General features: G+C 52.4%; 1 long non-coding RNA gene across 1 annotated transcript; it reads left to right on the top strand.

The window, feature by feature from the left end:
- LOC311420782 lies at positions 1-7,098 on the top strand. Its single transcript, XR_014684551.1, has 3 exons — positions 1-218; positions 5,340-5,420; positions 6,347-7,098. It is a non-coding gene; the product is annotated as an uncharacterized lncRNA (long non-coding RNA).
- Positions 7,099-7,510: the final 412 nt, after the last annotated feature.

Genomic DNA, 7,510 nt, shown 5'->3' on the forward strand with positions numbered 1-7,510 from the left:
AAACTCTGCCCTAGGGGGTGGTGGTGTGTGCTGCTGGGGGCTTTCCTAGGAGCTCCGTGGATGACCCTGGTCCCTGCATGGTGTCAGCTGGTCCTGAGCTGTGCATGCTGACGGGTTTCTTGATTGTTTGGGGTCTCCAGCCTGCGAAGCCCCTGGGATGTGCTCCTCATCCCCGTGCTCTCAGTGCAGAGGCTGATGCAGTGCTCCCAGTGCCAAGGGTGAGGCTGCCAAGAGTGCTGATGGGGAGAGGAGCAGCGTGTTGGCTTGTGCTAGCAGCAGGGCTGACTCAGGGCTTTCTCCCCATGGCTGGGAGCTGACTCAGCTGCTTTGCCTTTTTTTTTTTTTTTTTTTTTTTTTTTTTTTTTTTTTCTGGGGGCATCTCCTGGGGCCCCAGTGCTGCAGCAGGGGTGAGTGGTTAGTCCTTGTTGGGAGAGTCACATCTTGGGTGTTTTGGGGCACAAGCCAAGAAATTTGGTAAATGGTTCAGGGCTGCTTTTGGTCTGTGTTTTATGGTGTAGCTGGTGAGCCTGGACTAATTACTGGGGAAAATGTGTGCTGCAGTAGTGCTGTGATGTCCTCCCCCCCCCCCCCCCCCGTGTGGGGTGGTGATGGATCAGGGCTGCAGAGGCTCTGCCTTCCAGAGCACTGCTGGACTGTTTTTTGTGGTATTACTCATGCATATGTCAGAGCAAAGCTGCTCTGGAGGAGGCTGGGTGAGGTGCTGACCAGCTTGTGGGTTAAAAACCACCCTGGAGGTGGTCTCCTGCTGGGAATGGGGGCAGGCTATGATGGGGGGGACACAGTGAGCTAGCTGCCCCTGTGATAGCTGAGCTTTGCCCTTTGGCTCTGCCCTTTGCAGATCTTGGCCGTGTCATATTAAGCTCTGAGCTGCAGTGTGTGGAACATCTTGTGTGTCTAATTAGGACCCACTTGTGCCTCTAATCTGCTGGAGTCATCTACTGGTGACGGCAGCGCGTGGGGTGCTGGGTGAGGCTCTGCCTCATCGCTTTGGGTGCCACCTCCAGGCCCTGTGGCAGTGCAGGCCTTGCAGGCAGCAGAGTGCCATGTGCTGGGCTGCTTCTGCAGCACTGTGCCCCCCTGTGGTGTTACAGAGCTCCATCTTTGGGGTAGGGAAGTTGGGACCCCCTCGGGACTGCCACCCACAGTGACCTGCTTCAGGAGGGGAGTGATTTCTTAGCTTGGAGCATGGGATATGCCAGGTGCCCCCATGGCCAGAGGGATGCTGACCTCGCCACCTCCACCACTGGGGTTGTCCCCAGTGGTCTCTTTTGGGTGTGTGAGGCCATGGGAGTGCCATGGCCACCCCAGTGAGTGCTGTGCTGCTGGGGGAGCTGCCCCATCACCAACCAGTTTCTCCAGTTCCTTTGTGCCAAATCCAGTCTGTCGGGCTGGTTTATGCCTGTTTATTTGCCTGGAGAGGGGGAAAAAATAATAAAAGAAGGTCAGCAGTCTGTGGATGGAGGGGTGGGGGCCTCAGGCACCCAGGCTGGGCACTCCAGCTGAACTGGAGTCGTCCCGAGCTGCCTTACACTGTGGTTTTAGGGAGGACAAGCATGGCCTCAGCCAAGACAAAGAAACCCATCTTTCATTCTGCTCTGGATGCTGGAGCTTCTTGGAGATGTGTCAGCGCTTCACAAGGGAGCTGTGTGTTGGACGGGGACACAAGATGTGGGATGCCTGCGTGTGGATGTGGTGACACGTGGGGACAGGCACGTCTCAGGGATGGCATGGGCAGGATTTGTGGTCCTGTCTCAGGCTGGCCTGCAGGCTCCCAGCAGCGTGGTGTTATAGCCCTGGCTTGGGCCCTTCCTTGGATTCCTCTGCAGTAGGAGCAGACAGCCTGCATGCTTCTGTGTCCTGAGCGCAAGGAGGCCTCATCCATTAAAAATCAGCCCACGGAAGAATGATTTCAAAATCCACCCCAAATGTTCCTACTCTGAAATAGTTTTACTTTAACTCTCCTAGGAATGTTTTGTTCTGTGGCTGCATTTTGCTGGCAGCCACAGCCCTGACTCCGTGTCAGTGCCTGGGGAATGGGGACATCTTGGCCCCAAATGCTGGGCACAAGGAGTTGATTTTGGCCAAGGAAGACCTGTGCCAGGCAGGCTGGCTGAAGTGCCAGTGACCTCATGGTCACCAGGGAGGGAGACAAGTCCCTGGCTGACTGGGTTTGTCTGATTTGATCCCCGTCTGCATGGAGAGGACACCAAGTGTCTTCTGCTGACTCACAGATGCCTCCTTACGCAAAGGTTGTAAATGCCACAGAGGCAGCTCCCAGAAATGACTCTAGCATGGGTGCTGGCTGTGCTTAAGAGACCTTTAGATGTTGCCAAGTCTAAAACAAGACCTTGACGTTTCTTAATTTTTTTCAACTGTTTCTGAAGACCCTTTGAGAGGAAGGGCTGAGCCCAGCCACATGTGCACACCTCTGCAGCCTTGCTCTCCCTCCCGCTGCCGTCTGCACTCTGCTTCCCCCTTCGTGACACGGGCCCATGAGTGAGCGGGCGATGCTGCTAGCAACCCCTGCGTAAGCAGCCTGGTTTTGGGGAACTGCTGCAGAGGCAGCAGAAGTGAAGCTGGGTGGAAAACCCCTCTGCTTGTTGAACTTCCAAAAACAACACAGCCTTAACTAAACAGCTGTAAATTAAACTTTTTCCCCTCTCAAAGGCATGGTTATCAGCGTATATAACATCTGGAGATACTGGGGACAAATTTTAGCTGCTGTGACATTATATACCAGCTGTAGAGATATTTGACTGCCATGATTTGCAGAGCTGTTGGGCAGCATTCCTTGTTGTCTTGTCTAATTTTTTCCCTTCTTTCCATGTCTGTAGGCTGGAATCAGCCTGGATCTGAACAGCCACACCTTGGGATGCTGCAGCTTACTCATGGCTTTTTGGGACTACCTTTGCCTTGTTTCCCCAAACTTGCAGGTTGACTTGGCCACTCTTGGAAGATGAGGCTGTGTTTGGGGACATGGGGGCGAGCACAACTCAGGGGTTTCACTTTTGCTTATAAGACAGCCCCTCCCAGGTCAGGTATTCTGATTCAGAAGGACCAGAGCGAGCCTGGGGAGTCTGCCTCATGGCAACCTGCAGCCTTGGCATTGTGGACCTGTTTTGTGATGGGGTCACATCCGCCTTCTCCCCATGGGGAAAGGGAGAATCCTGGAGAATGCTCATGGAAACCAGGAGAGATGGAAATGTATGTTTAAAAAACAAAACAACAAAAAAAAAACAGGCTTCACTCATTCAGAGGTAAGTGGAGCAGGGACAGGTGTGGGCACTCCATTACCCTGAGAGCCCTGCTACTACTTGGGGTTATGGGGAGCAGTGAAGGGCCAGGCTGGTGGGGAGCAGAGCCCACAGCTCCTCAGTGCTGCCCAGGCTCAGAGTCACTTGCTGGGGAAACAGCACAGTGGTGACTTGGGTCAGAATGGCCCAAAATCTGATTCTTAGGCACAAAATGGAGCCTGGGCTGCCCCTGGATGGCCCCTGAGTTGGAGACCTGCCCTGCTCGTGTCCCCGTGCAACATCTCTCTGAGTAAATCATGTGCATTGCAAACTGTTGCTGTTGTTTAGATGGATGTGAGATAGTTCAGCCTGGAGCTGTGTTCAGCCCTGTAAGTTTAACACACACAAATGCTGCTGAAGAGTTAATGGGAAACAGAGTGCAGGAAAATAAAGAAAGACCTTTTGAGGTCTCAGCTGCTGAGGGTAATATTTGGGTTTGGTGACTGTCCGTATCTTAGAGATGGGAATGCAGCAAAGCTCTTTGAGTCCAGAGTATACATGGAGCCCGACAAGATTGTGGGCTAATATCAACAAACCTTTTGGAAAAGCAGATCCTGTCTGCTCCAGCAAAGCTGCAGTGTTATTTTTCTTTCAACAAATGTATTGAGACAATAATAATGCTGTGCAGATTGGTTGTCCCTGGCCTACATGATTTATTAGGAAACAGAAACAATTGCAGTTGCTGAAAAAAGCTTTGGACACGGATTTTTTTTTCTTCCTTTTATTTCCTCCCCCTTGAATTCCTCATGAACTAAAAAAGGCCACCTACTCTGGTCCCCAGGGAGGGGTTCCCTCCCTGCCTGCATTTCTTAGTGGACCACCAACCCTGGGCTTGCGGCTTAAATACTTCAGTGCTGGGGAGGAGAGAGTGAAACCGCACTGGGGGAGAGGCAGGGAGGAGGTGACACAGCCCAGGACAACAACTCCCAAACAGAAGTAGGGCAGGTCTGGAGGAGAGACCTGCAGTCTGTTTCTAGCTCTCAGGGACAAGTTGCTTCCTCTCCCTGAGCCTCCCTTCTCTATTTATCCTGTTTATTTAGTGCAAAAGCCACTGGGAGTGGTGCTGCTTGCTGCAGGCTGAGCACTGCAAGGTCTTGAGCCTTGCTTGGTCCTGCAGGTGCAGAAGATCAGGAGCTGATGGAAATTGCTGTCCTCGGGTTGGAAAAGGCTTTTTCATTGTGGTGTATAGGAGTGCTGGGGGAAGGCTGAACTTGGGGACTGGCTCTGCTTTACCTCAGAAACTGCAAAAGCTGTGAGCTACTTGCTTTAGAGTGTGCAGTATCATGTTATTGCTGTTCAGTGCCCCGGGCTGTCCAGTGCTGGCTCTGGCCATGCCTCCCTCACCTTGTGCTCTTGGTCCACCCTTTCCCACTCAGCCTTTTCCCATGAAGAGGTGGGGATGGACAATCTTTCCCCAGGTGGCTGGGTCTCCTCAGGGCCACAGTGCTGGGACAATTCACCACCTGGGGTCAAAGGGATGCAGCCATTTCAGAGTGTGGGGCTTCCAGACCTTGCCTGCTGATGTCTCCAGGAGATGTCCCACAGCCTTGACCAGGGGCTGCATCTGCCCTCTCTATGCAGCGTGGTTATAGCAGCATCCTGCTGGGGGATGGACAGCCTGGAGCTGCCTGGGGAGTGGGAAACTTGAAGGAGGAGGCTGGAGGACAGGACAGGGTGAAGCCAGCACCTTTACTACCAAAGTCTTGATGCACTTGAGGGATATCTGCTCAGGGTGGGTGCAAGCAGCTCCCCCAAACAGCCCATGGTGTGGAGGGTGGCATGATCTCCATCATGCCAGCACACCATGGGGCTGAGCAAGCCTCATGTGGTCCCACTTGTCCCCACAGCCCTGCACACAGCTTTGATAGCTTTTCTGAAAAGAAACCAATGGTTTTCATTAACAAAGCAAGGGACTGCCTTACAGCTCACTGAAGTCTCTGATCACTTTGAGGCAGTGGGACTAGGTGCTCTGGCAGTGAAACACTGTGAGGAAACTGATACCATCATGGTTTGCTTGGCTTTCAGAAATGACTGAGCAGATTTTCTCTGGTTTCCAGCTGACCACATGGCTCTGCTGATGATGGGGACAGGCTGCACAGGTTTGAGGTAATTCAGCCCTGAATCTATATCAAAAACTGGAGATAGATGTTGCAGATAAAGGGAGAGGGAAAGCTGTATTGCCTGCACTCGGCTTTTGCTGTTATTAAATGGGGGATTTCTGGGAATCATCTCTGATTCATTCTCCAGCTGAAACACAAGTATTTTGCATTTGCCTGAAAGGATTAAACTTTTAAAGCTCCTGCCCTTCTTGCTGGCTGTTTTCCTCCAATGGCTTAGCCATGGCTCCCAAATTTAAAGAAAAGGATGTTGGGGTGGTTTTCCTTTGTGATCTTTCTGTTCTATGCCTAGAGTCAGCACAAGAAGGCTGCTCTGAGTCAGTGCAAATCAGCTGCGCTTGCTTATTGCAGGGGGCTACAGGAGGCCTGGCTAACTGCTGCATTTGGTTCCTGTTCTCCTGGGTTTCACTGACATTTCAGATAGTAAATGAGCAGTTCCTTTCTCCTACAGATGTTTTCTGTTGGTCATAGTTGGGAAGAGACCTTGAACGCTAAATTCATATGCTTCACTTGTGGTTTTTCCAGGCTCAATTAAATTGGTGTGGGACACTGGGGAGGATACTGTGGCAGCACAGCCCTTGTCTCCCTGCTGGCAGGAGAGAGGGAGCACAGATCTTGGTGATCAGACACACGATGTTTGACTCCTGTAGCTGCAGGGTGCTGGGTCCCTGCCCTCCTTGCCCTGGTTCCTGTGGCAGTGGCTGAAGCCCAGAGTGCTGGGGATCTGCCTGTGAGCATCCAGCTCACTTCTCACCCCCAGTGCTGGGAAAATTTCAGTCACAGGACCACATCATGGGAGTGAAAATGCTCACAGGAGCAAACCCTCCTCTGCTGGGTGGTGGGGATGGATGGGTGCTGGATAGCAGAGCTGCACAGCCTTGCTCCAGGACAGTCTGTTTCCTGCCTTGCTTGCAGGCACCAAATCCTCGCATCTTCTGCTGAGACCTAAGGCTCTGCGTCACCTCCGGGGTTGGTGTGGAGTCAGACACCAACCAGCCCCATGCTCCATGGGGAGGAAAGGGAAATCCAGCTCCTGTGCTGCCCCTGGGGAGCATCTCTCTTAATCGAGGCCTGCACACAAATGTGTGCTCACATGCTCACAAAGGCAGTGCTTGCCTGTGGCTGCACGTTCACAGTGTGACAGGCCTTTTAAGCCTCAAGCAATGTTATCTGGAAGTGGGAAGTGAACCAAATCAGGCCCTCTGGTGCAGAGCTGCTTTGCCTCTCAGACTGTGTATGCTGCAGCATGCTCCTGCTGTGGCTGCCTTCCCTGCACTTCAGAACAGAACCACCTGTCCATCTGCAGACCACTTCAGCTTCTTACAATGTCCTGGAATATTTTCTGTCTCTCAGGCTCTTCCTGAGCTCCTGCAGTGTCTCCACTGAGCATCTGTGTGGAAGGAGATGCACAAGGTCTGAGCATCACTTACATCTTTGGGAGAAGGGTTATGTCAAAGTGGTGATGCTGACAGGTTGTTCCTGGCTCCATGGAGAAGATGCAGCACCTTCACTGGTGCTCATCTGGAGACAGGAGCAACCAGAAGAGAGCTACAAAGCACAAATGTCCCATACATAGTCAAGGTGCTGCTGCGGTAAGGTCTTGTGGGTTCTCCTCTTTTGTAACCTTTAAATACCAAAGTCATAAATAAAACCCAGCTGCCATTGAATAACATCTGGATGATGAAGGTTTGCTCTGCCCTTGCTTTGGATGGGTACAGAAGAAATGGGGAGTAGCCGTGAGGTGGCTGCAGTGACTTTGTGGTTTGCAGCCCAGATGCAGAAGCCCTAAGCTGACTGGTGTGCTCAGACCCACTCATACATATTTTTAATGGGAAATCAGTAACTTGCGGAGGTGCTGCTTGGCTCAGTGACCCGGGGTTATGGGGGCTGTAGAGTTTTGAGACCCTCAGCCAGACCTGTGGAGTCCTAAACCCCAGACTGGCCAGTGGGGAGACAAGAAGCTTTTGGAGCTCCTCAGCCCATCCAAGCTGCGAAGCGGGGTTGTGAACCTTGTTGTTCTCTGCGAGAATGTTGCTTTTACAATTAAAACCCACGCAAACCCCCGGCCCTTGCTACTGC

Source organism: Aythya ferina (genome assembly GCF_964211825.1).
Source record: "Aythya ferina genome assembly, chromosome: 18".
Classification (NCBI taxonomy): Eukaryota; Metazoa; Chordata; class Aves; order Anseriformes; family Anatidae; genus Aythya; species Aythya ferina.